Genomic DNA, 21,767 nt, shown 5'->3' with positions numbered 1-21,767 from the left:
CCTACACCAAGGTATTTTGGTAGAATTGAGAACAAGAATGGAATTTATCCAATTTTATCACTCCCCCCACTGCCCAAACCTGATTTGGAGTGAGTGTTACTGGGAATTGAACCCAAGGCCTCACAAGTGATTAGCAAATGCTGTGCTACTGAGCTAAGTCCCCAGTCCTTAGTAGCTCTTTCAGTACTCTTGGATGCAATCTCAGATAGGTTACCTGACTTTTCCAGTTACACTTAGATTTCTTCTAGGTTCTTCAGTCATTGTTATAGGCATACAAATATATGTATACCCATATTACGCTTTGGATATGAGGTGTCTCCCAAAAGCTCCTGTGCTAATACAGGAATGTTCAGAGGTAAAATGATTAGATTAACTTTCTATTAAAAATTATCTACAAAAAAAAAGGTCAAAAAGTACACAATTAACTTAGCGAGACCCTAAGCAACTTAACACATCTGTCTCAAAATCAAAAATGAAAAGGGCTAGGGATGTGGCTCAGTGGTTAAGTGCCCCTGGGTTCAATCCTCCATACAAAAATAAATAAATAAATATAATAAGACAAGGGTACAGCTCATTATAGTTACCTGGGGAGTTTTTAATACATCTTAAGAGGAAGGAATGAATAGTCACAAAGAAGCAATATGAGTGAGGACTAGGGGTTGTGGTAATAGGCTATTTCTTCACATTTACATATTTTTGTATATATCTTTTCATTCAATAAAATTTACAGATTTGGTGGATAAAGCAGTATTCATATTATAATGTTTATACTTCATGAATTTTGTTTATGTTTATAAGAGGAGAAGATAATAAAATCTTCTACATCTTTTATTTGCAATGGAGACTCCATATTAGTTTGATTGGTTTAAAATTAAATTTTAGAGATAAAGAATGATAAAATCACTGAAAACTTTTTAAATATATGGCTGCCTAGGCCACATCTACTTTCCCAGAGATTCAAATTAAATTGATCTGAGTGGACCCCAGGAATTCATAGTTTTAAAAACTTACAATGTTCAGGGTGATGGTTCACTATTCTAAGAGCTAAAATAGCTTGTTCCCGAAGTGAATTAGCCTCTTTTTACAGTAAAATGATAAGTCTTAGGTTTCACTGGCAATGAAATCTGTAAATCTTTCAAGACTTCCAATTTTAAGACCCCAGTGTGGTAAAGGCTGTTTTGCCTTCATCCTGGGAAAAGTCCTTGACTAGTAGACAGTAAACCTTCATATTCCCCACCCACTGCACCTCACTTCCCCCTCTCCTGTCATGGGTAAAACTTGCTGTGTGGCTCAAGTTTACCCACCTGCTGAAAGCCATTCAGAAAGTGAGAAAAATATATAAGTTCTCCAATTGTTGGAAAGCTGAGCACTAAGTTTTCCCCTGTTGTTGTGGACCATGCTTGTTATGCATATTACAAACCTGCAGATGGAAACCTGGTTCTATGCTGATCAGAAACTTCCACTGTGTCCCTGACCCTAGTTCACCACCCTACTGACCTCTAAACCCCCACCCCTTTCTAGAACAATAATCCCAGCTTTAGCCTAATATAACCTCTGTCCTGTTTGCCACATGAAATTTGCTAATACTTCTGCTATTCATTCTAACAGATGGCCTGGATAGCACCACACTGCCCTGTCCTGCCACTGAAAAGCCCTTCTCCTAATAATCTTTTGTCATAAAGGTGTTTAAATGATACCAAGGAGTTTGTAATGCTTCAAATAATACTCCCTGCTGTATGCAAAAGAATTCATATAGTATTGTTTTATTGAAATATGTGCATATTCATATGACTCATGATTGCTCATCCTAAAGACATCTTTCCTGTTGATCTATACATGCATTTGCAGTAGGAGAAGCACTTTAGAAGTTCGCCTATTTCAGAGCTATAAATCCATGAAGCAACACTGAGGGCCATAGCTTAATCTCTGATATGTGACCAAGACAGCACCAAGTAGGAATGACTCCAGGGGATGAGAGCCTGCATTTGCTTGTGTGGGTGTTCTTTCCTCTCTACTCTTAAACCTGGTTAAAAGAATACTGAGGCTCCTTGCCTTTTACCAGTATGGAAATCTCCTGCAATAAACCAGTTAGCCTCATCTCCCTAGGAATGTCTGTTCAATTTCCTTAAAAAATGTGTATAAGGATGATTCTGCCACATGACCAGAAACTGAACAGAGGGTAAAACAATAAATAGACAAAACGTATAACAGACAATTTGACTTATATTTGAAATGACAAGTATTTTAAGGTTATTAATCATCTCTTAATAAATTACACAACTTATTCGCATTAGGATAATTAGCATTTTCTCATAGTTCTCAGAATAACTCATACAGCCATCACAGAGTGAAAAGTAAAATAGGTAGATTGGTGGTTGGCCTGAGCTTCCACCCATCGCCCCCAAACAATCTACACAACTAAGCGAGTGGGCAGAAGAGGGCACTGAGGCCTCAATCCCCTGCCTGCCATTCTTGCCACCAAGCTGCCCACAGAGGAGAAACAACACAGGACAGGCACACTGGTCCCTGGCCATTTTTGGTCTAGAGAGAATAACACATGCAGCAGTGTTTTGTGCCTTTGTATTGTAGTAGACAAATCTGTCTCAGTCCTTGGGATCTTTGCTAGCACCAAGCAGCAAATTCTCTCTTTTCTCCTCTCTTAAGGTACAGTTTATATAAAACAAAATAAGCTGTAGTGTTACATTTCAAGGAAAGGAGGCCCCTGTTATGGTTTAGATGTGAGGTGTCCCCCAGAAATTCATATGTGAGACAAAGCAAGAAGGTTCAGAGGAGAAGTGATTGAGCTGTGAAAGACTTAACCCAATCAGTGAATTAATCCCCTGGTGGGATTAACTGAGTGGTAACTGAAGGCAGGTGGGGTGTGGCTGGAGGAGGTGGGACATTGGGGTCCTGGCTTTGGGGTATATACTTGTATCTGGCAAGTGGAAATCTCTCTCTCTGCTGTCTGATCATCATGTCAGCTGCTTCCCTTTGCCACACTCTTCCACCATGATGTCCTTCCTCATCTTGAGCCCCAAGGAAGAGAGCCAGCCACTTATGAACTGAGACCTCTGAAATCATGAGCCCCTAAATAAACTTACCTCCTCTGTTGTTCTGGTTGAGTCCTTTTAGTCACAGAAGTGAAAAAACTGACTAAAACAGACCCCTGGTTGTACCAGATTAAATCTGGCACATCAGAAATGCCTTGGATTTATAAATAAATACCATTAAAGTGAAGAGAAGAAGGTAGAGAGAAGTTTGTATCTTTTATTCATTTGTGTAGAGTAGTTTTGAGACTCTTTTGTGTCACCCTGTATGATTCAAATTACATGGCATATCAGATAACTTTTTGGAGTATATTAACCATGCACATATTTTATGAATCAACAGTGAAAGTGGTTAGAAAAGAAAGAATGGGTTAATCTCACATACCATGCCCAACCACCCATTCCCACCTACCCAGACCTAACAGGTTCAAGTACCACGAAATATAAAAAGACAGTGAGGAAGATACTTTCATATATTATTCTGTGAGATATCGAGGAACCAGCAGCATACTTTTATTTTCAGGTGAGAAAATGGAATGCAGCGTCTGGCAGCATCTTATATTCTCCATCGCTATCCAGGCACTGCTATGTGTGCTACTTTGGGAGCATGCTGGGTAGCACTCTGACATGAAAGTCATGGTCCCACAGAAGGCAGCAGCAGCAACAGCAGGTACAGTAGTAAGTTGCCCTGAAGTAGGCGCACAGACAAAAAACATGCCGTGAGGGAGGCTTATGCATGGGAACTAGAAGTAGGGTTATAAACATATGAGTGACAAGCTCTGGCATCCCTGAGATAAAATTGAATGTTTTATTGAGATGCTAGAGGTCTCATTTCATGCAAGAGAAAGAGTCGGCACAATTTGAATCATTCCTACTAAAGAGTTCTTGGAATCCATAAGCTAGTCAGATTTGGGGAAATATAGATGGAAAAGACATTTAACATTTATTAAAATTTTATTAAATGCCAATCACTAAAGGTGGGTTCCATGAAAGGTATTCAATGTCTAAGGCACTGCTTAGCTCAATAGTATCCCAATAAATACTGAATGAATGAATGAATGAAAATTTTAAGAGATAAAGCCTAATCCCTAGACCAGTGGTTCTCAAGGCATCAGTAGTACTGATGCTTTGGGTCCAGGGACCTGGATATTTGTTAGATGTGCAAATCTTCCACTACCACCTCAGATCTACTAAATTAGAAATTCTGGAGGAAACACTCCATAACCTGTATTATCTCAAGCCCTTCCGGTGACCAAAAGTGTGAAAACAGCTACCTAAATGAAAAAAAAACAAGAAGAATGGGGCCAGCCAAAAGGAAAACAGGAAGATGCCAAAATAGGAAGGATAGAAAAAGTTAAAAAAAAAAAAAGAAGAAGAAGAAGATTTAAAGTCACACGTGCAATTTATCTATTGTTGTTCTAAACCTAACCCTCTTTGTGAGAGTTCCATTTCTTTCCTGACATTTCAGCCATTGGATTGACAAAAATGCAATGTGTCAGTATCACATACTCTGTCCAGCCACCCACCCTCACATACCCAGCCCTGCAGACTCAAGCCCCCTTCTCAGAGCAAGTTCATGGTGTGTAGATACTTGGGAAAGAAGAAATTTAAGATAGACTACAATTTACAGCTTGTGGAATAAAAACCTGGAGCACTGTGGCTGGGTGGAGGAACTACCTCAGGAAAACTGCCAGAAGAAATCAAACCTCTACTGGCCATCACCAGTTATGCATCCATAAAGATGCCTTTTATAGTAAAATCACACTGTTTTCCAAAGGGCAGTCATCAGGTTCCCATGGTCATGAAGCCTGTAGCATAGCCAAAAATTATAAGCCTAAAAGCTTTTGGTTAGAAGCCTAGAGTAGGTCCTAAAATGAAAAAGAAGAAAACATACAAAAGAGTACAACAGAAGAAAATTAAATATTTTTGTAAGAATGAATATATCATTTTTCTAAATAAAACACACCCCAATTAGTTTTCCACAGGAAATGACCAATGCTTTAGTAAAGAATGCACATTGGATTTCAGTTCTTTAGGGAATGAAGCCATTCGTGACTAAGGTAATCACCAGCTCAGAGGCAACTCCTTGTTTTATTTTGGCACTAATTGCTTACCACATAGAAATAGCCAGACAATGTAGTCTTTATGACCATAAATTTGCATTCAATTCAATTCAATTGAGAATCTGTAAACAAAAAAATTCTTAGCTTGGTGCTTGTCACAATATGCTACATTCTGCTCAGTTTTCTCATCTGAAAAATTAGGATTATATCTAGTTCACAGAGTGATTCTAATAATTAAATTACTCATTACATATCAAACACTTTCTGCAGTGTTTGATAGTCTGTAAGAAATTGCTCATTCACTTGTCCTCATTTTCTTGCAAAGATGCTGCTGATACCTAAGTACTCTCTAAGGAAACCACAAGAAGGCATTGACAGATAAAACTAATTGATCAGCACACAATTTCAGGTTCATGAAATAGTTGTCAACTTACTTACTAAATTACTTATGCAGCAAATTATCCAGAATTTGCTTCACCATCTTCATCTATACTTAAAAGACTTAAAAGATAATCAGAAGTGTATTTTACATGCTAATTTGAATGCAAATCTTTGGTTATTTGCTTTTGAAATTTAGAACTGGTATATGGTAATGTACATTAAACTATAGTAAAGTGGATCTTTGGCAATATAATGGAAAGCCAGGGAATTTGTTTAAAAAGATATAAAGTGTAGATCAGAAATTAGACAATTTCCTCTGGGGTGATTGACCTCTTCAGGCTGATTGAACACACTTTCCCTAGGCCTCTGACAATATTACCAGAACAAAAAATATTTAGTACAACAGTAGTAAATTAGATGGATTAATACTAATTTTACTATTCTTTACTATCCTTAAGTAGCACCTATCTCATAGGGTTTATATGAATGTTGTATAAATTAATATATAAAAGCTCTTATTATGAATACATGAAATTCATGAATACTTGAAAGCCCTCATCATGCAAAAAAGAAGTTAACTTTGTTATTATCAGAAAGAACACTGTGAAGGGAAAATTAGGATTCATAAATATTCATTTATTATGACCAAATAATAAGAGATCCACAGTTGTTCAAGTCCATTGATGAGGGGAGAGGTCAACCAATTATTAGATCTTTTTAGTTAGCCAGTTGTCCTAGAAATATCTCTTCCTATTATGGAGAAACATGTGGCAGCCTATCACAGACAGAGGTATTTGTTGTTATGTCTTGAAGTCCATCTTTAATATTTTTAGTTCAAATATTTTTGGAGTGGGTAGGACTGGAGTTGTAGCTCAATGGTAGAGTGCTCCTCTCACAGTGAGGCACTGGGTTTAACCCTCAGAACTACATAAAAATAAATAAAATAAAGGTATTGTGTCCATCTACAGCTAAAAAAGTATTTTAAAAATATTTTTGGAGCAACTACTGTGTGATAGACTGTCAAGTTACTTTGGATGTAGCAATAAAAAAGATAAACAATGGCCTAGCAGTCAAGGGATTTGTGGTCTCTTTCTGCTAACACTTTCTACTCTATTCTATTCCCCAACTTCTCCCCCATCTACCACCCTTAGAATGAGCCCATACCTAACAGAAACGTCCCATTTCAGGTCTCAATTCCTTTTATTTCATTATAATTCAGTATATCATACCTATATACAGCCTCAAATACAATAATTTTAATCATAACCAATTTGTCATCTACCAAGGGACAGTACTGGAATGGTTTAAACAGTTGTGTAGATAATTCACTTTAGTTGATAAATAATTCATTCATCAATCTGTCATAAGTTTTAAATGAACCAAAGCTTATTTTCACATATTGCTCACTGGATCTTAGAGGAAAAAAGACATTCTCCTTTTCCTCAAAAAGGAAAAAAAAATCCTAGTCAGACATGGGGTGCATGCATGTAACCCCAGCAGCTCAGGATACTGAGGCAGGAAGATTATGAGTTCAAAGCCACCCTAGGCAACTTAGAGAGGATCTGTTTTTAAATAAAATGCAAAAAAGAAGGGGGGTGTCTGGGGACTTGGCTCAGTGGTTAAACACTCCTGGGTTCATTCCTGGTACAAAAAAAAAAGTGGGGGGAGGAAAAAATTCTTTAAATTTGGTTGGACTTGAGCTAACAGCTTTCCTTCTAAAATCCATATTTAAAAAAATAAACAAAAATGTTTAATAAGATGGGCTTGGAATTTCTGTAGGTACAGCTTATAAGGGAGAAACTTGGTGAATCTAAGGTTGTTAAACATTTTTATTACTTTTCAAGTTTACCATGGAGAAAACAATTCAAAATTAAAATGTATAAATTTTGATTCAGTGTGCCAGTCCTGAAATTCTCAAAAGCCCTGTTATTTTAAGCCTAGACTCATAATGAATAAGGAAAAATGCATCTAATCAATCATTTGCAAGTTGCTAAAAATGAAAGATTCTCAAATTTAAAACTTCCACAAATTGGCATCAGTTTATATGAGATGAAAATAAAAAATCACTATAAAAAACTGTACAAAGAAAAAGAGAAACAGAATTCGACTATAGATGCACATATACAATATTTAAAGGAAGACAAGGGATGCTTGCAACATGTACCATGTCATTTTTTAATTCTTTTCGCATGTTCACTTTGTCTTCCTTCAGTAAAAATAACATTTAGAAATGATAAAAGTAACTGTTGAAATTAAAATTCAGTGAATAAAATGCTGGGTTCTGGATCCATGGGTGTAACATATACTGAATTAACTCTTCTACCAAAAATAACTTTAAAAGTTGGAAAAACATATAAACAATCCTCTGAAGGCATTAGAGACTTGTGCCAAGTAACATTGAACAGCTAGAATCCTTGAGAAAGGAAAGCATACAAGATGTATTAACCTTGACCTTGGAATTTTCCTCAGGGCATTTTCCAAATTGTAGTGAAAGTGAGGAAAACCCAAGAAGAAAGCAGCAGTCCCATACATCTAAGGAAAGGAGCTGGAGTTAAGGATTCTAACAGAGCTGAGATTTAAGGAACAAACTGTTGAAGTGAAAGGAACACGGGAAAGCACCCAAATCTCTGCATTCAGCTTATCCTCAAATTGTTAGTCAACATTTGAGCTATGACAAAGCAAGCCTCTAAGAAATATATAGAAAACAGCAGACAGAAAACGCTAATGCCATGATTTCCACAGCTGAAGGACACTGGGGAAATTCAAGAATAGAAATCAAGGTGGGGAAGACTTGCTAAACCCAGAGACTTGGGAAAAGACATGTCCTAGAAATGATCACATCCTATAATTAGCAAAAATGAAATAGGTCAGACATAACAAAGCTTAAAATCAAGTCTTGACTGGATCAGGTCATCCACTGAAACCCTTCATTACTAAAAAACAAAAATTAACATTTTTTTGTGGGAATATCAGAGTCTTTACATCTTATCATTTGTAATCTGAAAACTGATTATAAAACAAGCTTAAAATAACCAAAATAAGCAAATAACCAAAATAAACAGAAAGGAAAGGATATTTTAAATTGAAAAAAAAAAAAAAAAAACACCAATGCATCATCTGCCATGTCTTCCAGGAGGTCAGCATACTGCCCTTCAGCCTGCACATGAATCTTGTGCATCAGCCTCCACAGAGATTTGTGTCACTTCCTGTTGCATCACTTCCTGTTCCTGTGCATGCACCTTGACTTCCAGGCCAACTTCCAGCACTGAGCTACTGGACTCCCAGGGTCATGCCATTTACCAGCACCATAGGCCACCTCTATTGAGAGGCTCTCATTTTTGTGCTACCTGTGAACATTGCTGACACCTCCCAGGATGTGGCAGAGGTGGTGGGATGCCAGTGATCATCTGAAAGTATCATTCAAAAGATATCTTTCTGACACCCCTATAGTTCTATGAAATAAATTTATTTAAAGTTATGTGAAATATGAAAAACTTCCCCCCCTTTCTGACTTGCACAACTTTACTTGATTATACACTAGAAAAGAAAGGATAATTGCCAAGTATATTATTAATTTGTGGAGAACTCCAATTTTTATGTAGAGAGAGCTGTACTGAGGCATTGACCAACCCATCCACAGCCAGCCATTCGGAGGAACTTGCCTTGTCATCAGAGAACCCATGAGGTTTGAAGTGCTTGGCCACCTCCAGGTAGTCATCCAGGAGACCTAGGCTTTCTTGAGCCCCCAAACCTGACTGGTCGAAGGGGGACATCAAGTTCCCCGCCAAAACCTCGCTGCTCAGGAAGCTCAGTGATCTCTTTGCCCCCCTACTCCAGGAGACTAATAAGGAGCCCCCCAGATGGTGAACCTAATTGGCCATTTCCCAGAAAGTTTAACAAAAACAGATCAGGTTGCCCCTTTCACGTTCTTTCAACCTCTTTCCCTTCCCCCCTGGGATTCTTTCTTCCACTCAAGATCATTCCTTTAGCTTAGAGCTAGGCAGCGAAGTGGATATCTCTGAAGGAGAGAGGAAGCCCAACTCTGCTGCTTATGGTACTATGATCCCTCAGTGTGTCAAGGAGGAAGATGTCCCCTCAGAGAATGACAGTGGCATCTGTATGAGCCCAGAGTCCTACCTGGGCTCTCCTCAGCATAGCCCTTCCACCTCCAGAGGCTCTGCTAGCTAATGTCAGCCTGCCATCTCCAGGTGGCCCTTGTGGGTCTAATCGCCCCAAACCTTATGACCCTCCTGGGGATAAAATGGTTATAGCAAAAGTGAAAGGTAAGAAGATGGATAAAAAATTGGAAAAAAAAAATGGAGCAAAACAAGACAGCAGCTACCAGGTACTGCCAGAAGAAGAGGGCAGAACAGGAAGCTCTTACTGGTGAGTGTAAAGAGCTAGAAAAGAAGAATGAGGCTCTGAAAGAGAAGGCAGATTCTCTGGCCAAGGAGATCCAATATCTGAAAGATTTGATAGAAGAGGTCCCCAAGGCAAAGGGGAAATAAGGGTGCCTCAGTAGGGTAGTCAGGAGTGCTGTGCTTGGACATATGTCTCTCGTGCTGAAGCTGTGTTGTAATAAATTATTTTGTAGTTAAATAGTAACAAAAAAAAGAGATGAGCTACACTGAGAATATTCAGACTTTTCAGAAAATCGTTTATCCACTATGTTTTAAAAAAAAAGTTGAAGAAATCATGAAGAACAGCAAGAAATTTCAAGTAGTAGTGATAAGAAGTATCTTTGTGGTATCCATATGACTATTGAAAAACTAGAATGTTTATCTTAAGACCTATTGAAATGAGAGCTGTTTGTAAAGTCTTCCTTATTTGTAAGCTGCCCTACATGAAGTAGTCCTAGTGAATAATGAGGGTTAATTAGTCTTGCTTGAAACTGTGCCTGTGAAAGTTCAATACAGTCTTATTTCGAGCGTATTGTGGTTTTCTCTTGCTTATTTTAATTTTCAAATATTATAGTATGCCACAGTTAAAAGTAGTAATGATATACTTAGCAAAAAGAATATTTTTGTGCTATTATCTCAAAAGTTAAAATAAGATGTTCTTCTGCCATTATTCTGACTTTTCAGGGTATTACCTAATGTGTTTTGGAGGTGGATCCAAGAATTTCTTAGATTTTCTGCTGGAATTAATGTAAGAGTGTCTGATTCAATGGCGAACAGGGAGTAAAGTGGGGTAACTTTTAAGTGATAATGTCATTTATGTCTTTAGCTTTATGATTAAAATCCTGTTAAAACTAAATGGCATTAGTTCTTATCTGTCCCCAAATTGGAAATTTACTTTAGTCAGTATTTTAAAGGAATATAAAGCCATAACAAAAGCCATAATTACTTTTACCCTAGAGTGCTAGTTAATGAATGCAAATAGATTGAAGAGATTTAGAGTTATTCTTCATTTAATGGTACTTAATGATGTTTCTTTTCAGTACATTTAATACAGGTAATTTTCTTCAACAAAAATGAGAAATAATGCTCATTGACTATATTGAGATATGATGGTTGAGATAGGAGTTCTTTTTCAAGATTTTAAACTATACTATGTATTCTACAAAGGATTTAATTTTTCATGAAATTTCTTAGTTTTCACATTCTATAAAATAGAAATAATAGCTTAAACAGAGAGATAGAGATGCCCAGATAACTCAGACTTTAAAATAATATATTTAATATATAAAAATTATGAAAGTATGGACAAAAAATGAGGAGTGAAAGAATTTCAACAGGATATTGAACTTGTGAAACATCATCAAATGGACATTCTAAATCTGAAAAACTGTTTAAAAACCTAAAATTAAAAATTTGGCAAAGTTGACAAAGCAGAATACAAGGTTTATGATATCAAAAACAAGACCTAGAAAATATAAAAGTTAAATATCAAAGAGAAAAATAAATAGCACTGTGTGTGAGAAAAAAATAGAACCGGATGTTGCAGAAAAGCACTGGATACAGTTGAAAGGTCAATGGTATGTGTGATTAGATGTCCAAAAGAAACAAGAAAAACAATATGGCAGAAACATTTGAAAAGACAATGACAAAAAATTTTCCAACATTAAAAGATATCAATGATGCAAGACAATCATCAAAGTCAATGTAAGATCAACTACAAAGAACACTACCACTAAACACCTCATATTTTTAACTTCCTAAAAACCAAAATAGATACAGCTAGAACAAGAATTGTAATCTGAAAAGTTGCCCAAAAGAAAAATGACCAAATTGACCCATGGACAGTTAATGGTATGTTAAGAGAAAGGAGCAGTAGAGACATCATACATGGTGAAAAGATCTATATTTGACACAGAGAGAAAGGAGAGGAAACAGTGGAACAACAATAATATTTGAAAAGAAAATGACCAAGAATATTTCATGTTCAAAAAATGCCACAAGCAAACATTTTGTAAAATGGAAACAAAATAAAATTTGAACAATTGAGGTATAATTGTAGTTTAAAAAAAAAAAAAGATCTTAGAACTGGATGAGTTCTGGGAAATGAACTAATAAAACTCAGTGATTTTTATAGAGGGAACAGCTTGAGAGTTATACAGGTAAATTACCTAAGGAAAGTCAGACCAGGCACAGCCAGAATCAGAACCCTTGAATTCAAATTAATGACCTTTTCACTTCAAAATTTTCTCTCATTTGATTTTATTATGTCAGAATCATTATCAGATGATATAGATCATTCTATCATTTCAAAGATAGATTTTCCTAAACTATTTTTAAAGTTTTCCTGTTGACCTTTATATATTGCCTAACATGTTGATAGTGAGAAAAAGTAGTATTAGGTGAGTCACTTGTTCAAGATCACATAATTTTAGAGATATAACAAGGATTAAAATTTAGGTCACTCAACTTTCAAGTGACAATGTTTTTCTTATTCATCTTTTTCAGTTTTGTTTTGTTTTTTGTTGTTTTTGTTTACAAAAGGCTTTTCCGAACTGCAAAACCACCATTCTTTCACTTTTTGTTACCTTTAACAATTACTTGTTTTAAGATCCATGCAATTTCTAATCCAGTCCCTGTGTTCTAAAAGGGGAAGGACTAAGGAGAGATTGGAGAAAGGAACTGTAATTTATTGATAGCAGCCATCTAACTTTCGTTGACCTAACACTTTTCCTCCTTTATTTTGGAAACAGATTCCATTGCACCCCTGGGTGTGAGAAAGATGACATGACTCGGCTATGACAAAGACCATAGACTTCACTCTTATTCAGGCATTGGTCCAGGTTTGGGAACCTCATTCAAGCTTGTAATATTAGGCTTCTCATTAAGGCCTTTAAGTTCAAAATGTTCACTCTCTAGTCATGATGCGATGAGTTTCTAGTCATGAAGCAAGAAGTTGATAATGGCCATCATATCAGCCAGTTTAGGAAAATGAAGCCAGTATTCAAAAATAAGTAAAGGAAAAGGAAGAGAATAAATGACACAGATTAAAGACCTTAGTTCTATGTTCCATCTTCCCTGCCTTTTCCACAATTAAGGTAAGCCTATAAATATACACTTTTGCCTCATAAGCTCAAATTGAGTTTCAATCCCTTGAAATTCAGAAATTTTCATCTGATGCAAAGATTTGTACTTAAAACTGAAACCCTGTGGAGTTTAGGCCCTACTATGTGGAACTGGCTGAGTGCAAGATGGAATAGGAACAGTGAGAATCCTCCATCCCCATCTGGGTATTTAACATACCTGTTATGTACTGTATTGGTTTAAATAATGTCTCCTAAAAACTCTTGACCACCTGGAATCTCAGAATGTGACCATATTAGCAAAGGGGGCCTTTGAAAATTAAGGTCATACTGGTTTGGAATGGTCCAAAATCCAATTTCTGATATCATTATAAAAAGAGAATGTACAGAGACACAAGAAAGAAGGCAATGTAAAATCAAAGTAGTGCAACTACAAGCCAAGGAATGCAAAGGATTGCTAGAGCCACCAAAAGCTATGAAGAGGCAAGTAAGGATTCTTCCCTAGAGCCTTCATCAGAAGCATAGTCCTGCTGACACCTTGATTTTTGACATCTGAAACATGACAGAATGTTGTTAGCCGCTTACCTTGTGGTAAGTTGTTATAGCAGCTCCAGGAAACTAATGCATGCAGTAATAAAGCCGTGGGTAAAAACATTGCCTATTGCATTTTAGGAGTCAGACCATGTACCTAACAAGGCAGATGGTTTTGAAAATTGAAAGAAAACATATACAAGTACTTGACCATGCTCCTCCTTCCTAAAGACTGCAGGAAAATGCTAGAAAGAGAAGTTTTAGTTCAAACCTACTCATCTGAAGAAGACTAAAGATAACCTAATCATACAAACAAGGGGCATATTCAGATTTTGTGGGTCTGACAGTTACACAAGTTAGGAGATTATATTTAAATTTAAAAGAATACAAAATTGTATCTTAAAATGAATACTAGAAAAAACATAAAAATCAATTACACATTTTTAGAAGTTGACAAATGCTATGAACAACATCAATTCAAAAACTTTTAAAATTATTGTTATTAATATTATCAAATAACTCCCTGATACAGCTAATATCTATCCTATATTTTTGACAGGTATTCTTTGATAAGTTCTTAATATGGCAATGATTTTTAATACCTCTAAAGAGGATAGAAAAATAATCTGGCCTTTAATATAGCTTATTACAATCTTTTTTTTTTAACTATTTTTTGAGGTTTAGAAGTTTTCCTTTCACTTTCACAACTAATTATAGAATTTTGCTTCTTCTAAATTCCTCCAGTTTCTCATCCAGGTGACTTTTTTGTCAGAGATTAAGCCCCCAGAAAATTGTAGCTCTATGATATAGCTCAGTATGCTTGTCCCCAACATACACACACACACACACACACACACACACACACACACACAAACACATATGTACATACACACACATATTAATGGCTCCTCCAGCAGCTGGTCCAGCTCATCAAGGTTTCATCTATTTTCTTCACTCTTTTAGGTTTGGGATTTGTGATGTTAGATTAGTTATGAGACCTTGTTATTAGTTCCCAGAGAGGAGAGCAAGGAGGATTTCGTATCCTATTCTTTGGGGTTAAAGACAAGGCACAAATACTCAGTTGGGTATACCAGGGGCTGTTACTGGAGGTCAGTCAAATGTAGAAATAGTGCAAAGATACACTCTCACTCAACTCACAACCTAGGGATACCACTGCACCTTTAAGACTGATCTGTAAGCTGGCACAGCCCAGAAGCTACTTTGCAACTATAGTTGCTACTCCCACACCAAACCAAAAGATGCAGAGTGACCAAGGAGCATTTGAACTTAACCTTTCTTAGATTCATAATAAATCTACTTATGCAAAGAGCTTGGATTAAAAGAGGCCCATTTTACTAGCAGCCTGACAATTATATAGAGTTGGACAATCAGGAGCTATGCTAGACAGCTAAGCTGAATTCTCAGTTTCACAACACAGGAAGCTATTCTAAGGTTATTAGTTGAAAGCTTTTTGGTTTGCTTGTTTCAGGCAACAGAAAAAATCCAAATCTCAACTCAAGTCTCCACCAAAAGCAATTTTACTGGTTTAATGTCACAAGACCATTCAGAAGCACAGCAAGTTTCCATGCAGTTAAGTCTTGCTATGTTTCTCTGTGATTTTCTTGGCTTTGCTCTTGTCCAAGTTCTGGCTTCATCCCTAGACTGATTTACATCTTGATCACACAGTGACTTCCTGAAGCAGCAGACACTGTAGTCTCCTTCTTTCATGTTCAGGCAAAGGAGATGATAAATATTTCACAAGCCCCAAAGGTTTATGAGCTTTGTGCCAAAGTCAGTTCTACAGTTAAGAGTGTCATCCAGGTTTGTACTTTGGTCTACATTCTCACTGCTATACGACTTACCTGCTAGAAATGATTTTTAAGCATCCGTGGAGCTTACTGTGTGATCAATCCCACATAAATCCTTAGTTTCCTACTTGCTAAACAATGGATAATGGCTAGAATGTCTCTTGGATAGGCAAACAAAATGTCTATAGTAATCACGGTGGATTTTCTTGCATAGTGCACCAATAAAACCATGAGATTCTGGAAGACTGAGACAGTACTGACTCAGCTCTACATTCTCAGGTCCTTCTTCATGGCTGGCATGTAATCCATATTCAACAGTCATCTGAATGAATGAAAAAATAGAAGAATACTTGATTCTCTTTGAAAATACATTTGTCACCAACCATTCCTGTAATTTCTGAAGCATAGTATACTTGTAATAATATTTGTACAATACCTTATTGTTCAATCCCACCTTGCATGGTTATAATTTTTTACCTATTGCTTCCTAGGTCTTTCACTTGATTTCAACGCATTACTGATTATTTTTAGAGCTGCCATTAACACAGACTTCAATTGCTGTCCTGTTTTCCCCTTGAGCAGTGAAGCAGTTGCCATGGAAACAGAATCCAATGCCTCTCTAGAGCCTCACATCAATGCAGTTTGATGAGAGGAACTAACATATTACCTCCTACCTGTACTTCACAAGTCTGCAGATATGTTACTCAAAAAAGATGCAAGTCATTACTGGAGGAAGGCATACTTGATGAAGCATAGGTTTGACAGCTTGTCTGAGAAAATGTATCAGAGCTCCCATCTGGAAATAATGCTTTAATCAGAGGGGGAGAAACATTTTAATGCTTGAATTGACTAAAAATGCAAAGTCACAAGGTAGATGTTATTGAAAGGAGGGAGAATAATTTTATTTGGTACCACTCAAAAGCACAAAGCCACAGACTAGTAGCCCTTCTCCCAGAACCATGTATGGTGATTTTGTGGAAGGAAGTATCTTTTCCTCCAGTTTTACCATGCACAAAAAATTGGGACTTGAAATCTTATCCAGGTGGACTAATGAGGGAAAGACAAAGTAGTTTACCAATCAACACTGGATGAGGCAGCTCCTGTCACCCAAGGGATTTTCTCTGGAGACAGTTGCAGTTGCTATATTCTTAGCTTCTGCTCTTTCAACAGCTGTACAGGGGCTACACTGGCTATGTGAAACATTCTGCAGGGAAGCAACAGACACACATAGTAGAAATTATCCATCACCAAACTTTTTATCACCTTTATTGGGATGTTTTAGAACTGATTCATCGAGGGTCAATAATTGGTTCTAAATTCATGGAATTTAGTTCTAAGAGGAGTTGGTTTTAAATCTCAAGTAGAACAAATTTTCATAGTAAGACTAAGGTTTGGCCTTTTCAGCACAACAGGATATTTTATTTGGTGACTGGATATGTTATGACAGCATTTTCTATCACATCATGAGATGCTTGCACAGAATACCCTGTAGATCTCGAGGGTAGCCTGAACTAACCCAAGGATGTGATCTAGAAGAAACCAGGATGAGGCAGATACATGTTACACAGGGGCCAGTGGATGGGAAAAGGAAAGATTATAATCTTAGAGTCAACTTTGCCAATCAGAACCTAAAGCACATAGACCTAAGCAAAGCAGATGTAGTGAATAGAAGAGCCACTGCCAAGTAATCCTAAATGGAGTATTGAATCTTAGGAACAGGAAGGAAACAATGAGCAGATGAGAAACAAAGCTGGACAGGTATATGTACAGACTGGAACAGGGTCAATAAACTGAGATCAGTACCAGAAAAAAAGGAAGAGGCAGGAGATGAGACAGGCTACAGAATGAATAGTTGGGATTCCACCCCATAGATTGTCGTGGAATTTTTGTGGGATTTTTTTAGTCCAGTGTTTTAAACTGAGTGATCAACATATTTGTTTTTGGTTTTGTTTCATTTTTTTATTATCTGCTTCTTTGTTTTGCATTTCTAGCCCTATACTCTTTTTTTTCCCCAATGCTGGGGGTCAAACCTAGGCCTTCACACATGCTAGGCAAGTGCTCTACTACTGAGCTCCACCCCTAGCACAAGGCTATATTTTAAAGATGACACTCTATATGTCTGCTCTTGGTCCCTGCCTTCTCTGTCTCTGAGTGAAAATGAAGGCTATCCATGAGCTAGATCAAGGTTAATGCTCCCATTTTTCTTAGTTGCCACAGTTTTGCTCTTTGTCCTAACCACATCCCAGCTGTTCCCAAGAAATTTTCAACTATCTTTTTCTAGAAGAGAAGCAGATCTATATTATTAATAGAGGTGCTTTCACATACCACCAAATTTGGAAATAACCTTTTTTCTATGTAAACATTCACAAGCTTCCTACCACTGAATACCTCTACAACAAAGCCAGACCACATTTGGCACATCCCTAGGACTGAAGGTTGCTAAAAGTTGCCAGCTTCTCTGTAGGGCTCTTGTTGGAGCTGTTTTATTGTCTTCCTCCTACTAGGACTATTTCCAAAAGGCTGGGTACAGATCTTGTTCTTACCTGTTTTAATTTGAACAAAATTCCTAAACTGTTCCTGCTGTCTCTTGACTCTTACTTTTTGATCTTTATTACTTACACCATAACTTCCACCCCTGTCCTCGTGGCTTTCCCCAGGCCTGTTCTTGTTTTCTTGTATATTCCTGTTGTAACAATCCTATGATACACCCTCACCCATTCATTCCAGAAAGGCTAGGAGAACCACACAAGCTTGAGTGAAGGAATATCATAGATGATGTCAGAGGAGAGCTCAGAGTTGAGTCCAGGTTTTGTTAAGTCTGTTACAGTTTAGATATTAGGTGTCCCCTAAAAACTCATATGGGAGACAATGCATGAGAGTATAGAGGTGAAATGACTGGGTTATGAGAACCTTATCCTAATCAGTGCATTAATCTCCTGATAGGTATTAATTGGATGCTAACCATAGGCAGGTAGGGTATAGCCAGAGAAGGTAAGTACCTGGAGGTATGTTTAGGGGTGTATATTTTATCCTTATTGAGTGGAGCTCTGTTTCTCTGCTTCCTGATGGCCATGTCCAGACCTACTTTCTTCTGCCACACTCTTGCACCATGATGTTCTGCCTCACCTCAGGCTCTGAGGATAGAGTTGGCTGTCTATGGACTGAGACCTTTGAAACTGTGAGTCTCAAGATAAACTTTTTCTCTTCTAAAAATGTTCTTGTCATATCTTTTGGTCATCGCAGAAAAGGAAAGCTAACTAAAACAAGGTCATTGTAAGAATTTTGACTTTTGCCCTTAGGGAAATGGGGAACCACTGGAGAGTTTTTGGCTAAGGAGTAGACGTACTCTAAAAGTGATCAGAAAGGGTCACTTTTATTTATTATTTTAGGAAAAGATTGTGGATAGGCAAGAGTAAAAGTAAGGAAAGCATCTTTGAGCCATCATGTTAATTCAGATTGACATGACAGAGTCTTGATCCAGGAAGATCATGATAGAAGTGGTAAAAAGTGAGGTCAGATTCAGATACATATTTTGACTGTCAAAGGAAAAAGATTTCCTGGTAGATTAGGGATGATGTGTAAGAGAAGGGATGGAGGAAAGGCTGACTGTAATGGTTTGGGTCTCAGCAATTATTTAAACACATAATATTTCAGGAAAGCATTATTGTGTCTGGCATTATTCTAAGCACTTTACCAGTCACAATGCATTTAATCCTCAACACAGCCCCGTGAGACAGAAACTATCAACATGTCCATTTTACAGATGAGAAAGTCAATACACAGGTTGCTTAAATGACTTGTGCAAGTTCTCAGTGAATTAATTGAGATGGATCATTGCCAGAGTAGAATAGTTTTAGAGCAGAGTTAGGACCTTAGTTTTGGATTTTTTTAAGGTCTAGAACCACTAGTTAGTCATCTGTCAGGCTCAGTTCACCTGTGTTTTCAGGTGGTGTTAGTCCAGGATGTGTGCTGCTTAACTGCAGGGGTTTTACCTGTTAGCACAGGCTGGCACTAAAGCTACCACAGTTCCGTTGTCTACTGGAGCCAGTAGTACTTGATAAATGTTTAACAGTCTTCCAGGAAAAAAAAAAGTTACATTCTCTGAGTCTCCTTATTTCTGTGGTGCAAATATTTACACATATCTAATTTCAAACAACCAATGAGATTTTTTAAAATATGAAGTTGAAAGAGATACACACAATCTGCCCTTCACTGCAGTAGAGAACCATCTAGAGCAATTACAATAATTTTTAAGTGCTAGTGTACATCTAGCAAAGGCAGTTCAAGGTTTCCAAGTGAGAAGGACAATTTATGGTTGGAGACATACCCAAAGTATTCAGGAAAATTTATTTAAGTCTGAATAAGAGATTGATAGCTGATAAAACAAGAAGGACAGAATAAATTAAAAGATGCAGAATAAGGAGGAGGCTAATTAACTATAGGAGAGTAGAACAATTGAAATAGGTTATTCTGCATTCTAACACAAGGGTCCAGAGCAGAGATGACTGGGATATACATCTGAAGAGACTTCAAAGTCATACCAGCCAATCAGAAGACTTCTCAGGAGTAGCTCCAGGAAGAAATCCAGGCAGTGAAAAGAACCATCATCAGAGAACTCTGGTATCAGGCAGGAGCAGATATTCAAACACAGTGTTGGCTAAATGACTGCTTCTACAAACCATCTGCTTCTGAATCTCTAGGAGGTAATTTTTTAAAAAATTGCTTCTGATACACTGTTTGTGGGGTGGGCCAAGAAAACATAAGATTCTTAAAAGCTCCAACAGTGATTTATATACAATATGCAGTTGAGAACCTGATTACTATCAAAGGCAGAAGGAGTCAGGATATCAAGGAGTATAAGAGCAAATAAAAGACACCTAATTATGACATTAGAGGATAGGGTCAGGATAACAATGACTGAAAGGGACAGTACAAAGATGGCACAGCAGCAAGGTAAAAAGTACACAAATGAAAACAGATGCTGAGACCTGAATATTATGAGACAAGTTAAGTATCTTAGTAAACATTTACAAAGGGTCTTGTGCCCATCACCAAAACTTTAACTTTATTCTAAAGGCAATGGATGCCAAGATAAAAAATATTATTCAGGGAGATAACAAGATCATTTTATTTTTACCACAGGGTGGAAGATAGCAAAGAAGCAAGACTGAAAGTAGGAAAAATAATTAAGGAGTCATATCAAGCAAAAATGGTGAAGGCATTGTCAACCGTTGTGACAGCAGAGATGGAATAATGAGGTTGGTTGCAGAGATACTGTAAGGTTTGGACTGACATAGAATTTCTGATTAGATACAGAGAAGAAGGAATAGGCAAAACTTGATAATAATTTCTACATTTGGGGATATGGAGAGGGAGGGATGCAGAGAAATTAAGGAAGATTCTCACATTTCTAACTAGGGTGATTCAGCAAACAGAGACATCCAGGGAAATAGGACTCTATGAAAAAAGAAAAGACACATAAGAAATTCTTATGTATTCTTCAGGACTTTGATTGTAAGTAAGAAAAAATAATTTAACTGGATTAGGCAGAAAAATTAGGCAAGGAAACCAAGAAAGAATTAAACCAACAAAAAGTGGTGTAGTGTGTTGTGGTAGCTAGAGTTTGTATCCTCAGAGTATTATATCCTTTGTGGTAACAGTCCTGCACTTCTGTTTTTAGTTCATGTATGTCTTTACTGACCCATAGCCACAGAAATAGCATATGACTGCCATACCCTATGCTTTTGGCCAGGGGGTTGGTTCAGAGGTTGACGTGTGACCTGAGCTACACCAATCAGCCATTTTTAGACTTTTACATGAAATTTAGCACAGACTTATCCCCTAGAGGCTTTGTTTTGAGGGGTCACCATTTAGGATCATGCCTAAGAGCATGCATTCTGACTGGAACTAATAGCTAAGAGAAGCAGAAATGAGGGATGCATCAAAAAAGAAAAGTAAGTGTGAGTTATAGGTATAAATGGAGACCTGGTTACTGAAGCTATTGCTTTGGTTATGTTAGCTATTTTGATATCCTTTCCAACCATATAAGAAAATAAATTTGTTCACCACCCCACCACTTAAGCTAGTTAACAATGGCTCTCCACAATATAAAGCATAAGATTCTTCATTAACATCTGCTAAAAGGCCAACTAACTGGGCCTTGGGAAAAATATGAGATCCAGGTACAGAAATATCACCATGGTCTAGTCCTCTGCATTTCTTCTGTACCACTCAGGATGTTGGTTTCATTTAGTCTCACTGCAGACTGCTTTCCTTCACATAATTGGAAATGTGGTCACAAATAGCTCTTAAGTTTTGCTTCTCATGGGTTCTGTCTCCAGAGGGGAGCTGTATGTTACTCTCCATGCTTCCAAGTTCAGACAATTTAAGGAAGGATTGTAATTGACCCACATTGTGTCACCTAATGGATCAATTGATTGTAATTTTGAAATAATTG

The 21,767-nt window shown here is 37.2% G+C and overlaps 1 pseudogene; it reads left to right on the top strand.

The window, feature by feature from the left end:
- The first annotated feature begins 3,683 nt into the window (after positions 1-3,683).
- LOC143405776 (cyclic AMP-dependent transcription factor ATF-4 pseudogene) lies at positions 3,684-9,999 on the top strand (annotated as a pseudogene).
- The last annotated feature ends 11,768 nt before the right edge of the window (positions 10,000-21,767 follow it).

The sequence above is a fragment of the Callospermophilus lateralis genome, chromosome 8 (assembly GCF_048772815.1).
Source record: "Callospermophilus lateralis isolate mCalLat2 chromosome 8, mCalLat2.hap1, whole genome shotgun sequence".
NCBI lineage: Eukaryota > Metazoa > Chordata > Mammalia > Rodentia > Sciuridae > Callospermophilus > Callospermophilus lateralis.
The sequence above is the reverse complement of the archived record's forward strand: the minus strand, read 5'-3'. Positions and strand labels throughout refer to the sequence as shown.